Source organism: Eutrema salsugineum, unplaced genomic scaffold (assembly GCF_000478725.1).
Source record: "Eutrema salsugineum unplaced genomic scaffold, Eutsalg1_0 scaffold_1, whole genome shotgun sequence".
In the NCBI taxonomy this organism is placed as follows: Eukaryota; Viridiplantae; Streptophyta; class Magnoliopsida; order Brassicales; family Brassicaceae; genus Eutrema; species Eutrema salsugineum.
Window position 1 is genome coordinate 12,541,271 of NW_006256909.1, and position 1,022 is coordinate 12,542,292.

The following is a 1,022-nucleotide window of genomic DNA, read 5'->3' on the forward strand; positions in this document are numbered from 1 at the left end:
AATGCGCACCAATACCGAGCTGGGATTCAAGCTCCACCGGTTCAAAACAACAACTTTGAGGTTAAAGCTTCCCTACTCAACATGGTGCAGAACTCAAAGTTCCACGGTCTAGCCGGAGAAGACCCTCTTGAGCATCTAGATCAGTTTGATCGGGTTTGCGACCTAACTAAGATCAATGGTGTCTCGGAAGATAGCTTCAAGCTACGCTTGTTCCCATTCAGCCTCGGTGATAAAGCTCACCAGTGGGAAAAGAACCTCCCGAGGGGTTCTATACAAACCTGGGAGCAGTGTAAACTGGCGTTCTTATCAAAGTTCTTTTCCACATCACGCACGGCTAAGCTCAGAAACCAAATCTCAAGCTTCACGCAGCACAACAACGAGAGCTTTAGCGAAGCTTGGGAACGGTTTAGAAGCTATACTAACCAATGCCCACACCACGGCTTCTCAGAGGCATCCCTCTTGAGTACTTTATACCGAGGTGCACTCCCCAAGATCAGAAACCAACTCGATACAGCTTCAAATGGAAATTTTCTTGGGAAGGAGATCAATGCGGCAATGGAACTAGTCGAGAACCTAGCCATATCTAATGATACTTATGGCGACGACTTTGATAGAGCAAACCGTACAGAGGGCTCTGGTGAAGAACAGCGTATGAAAAAGGATATCAGAGAGCTTCAGAGCAAGCTTGACAAAGTTCTGATGGTGACTCAAAAGCCAATACACTTTGTAGGCGAGTTTGATGAGCAAGGGCCAAGTTTTGATAATGTAAACGAAGATGGTCTAACTCAAGAGGAGCTGAACTACATAGGGAACCAGCAGAGGTATCAGCGGTTCAACAACTACAACAGTAACCCAAACCTCTCATACAGAAACCCAAATGTAGCTAACCCTCACGATCAAGTCTACCCTGCTCCGCAACAACAACAAAGCTACGCTCAAAAGGCTCCTTATCAGAATACCTTCCAGCCCAAGCAACAGTTTAGTGGGCAACAGCACGGCTACACTCAACAAAATCAAGCAGC

General features: G+C 46.5%; 1 non-coding gene across 1 annotated transcript; it reads right to left on the reverse strand.

Annotated features, from left to right (window-relative positions):
* Positions 1-336: 336 nt before the first annotated feature.
* On the reverse strand, positions 337-443 carry LOC112082619. The gene has a single exon (XR_002897284.1). It is a non-coding gene; the product is annotated as a small nucleolar RNA R71 (small nucleolar RNA).
* Positions 444-1,022: the final 579 nt, after the last annotated feature.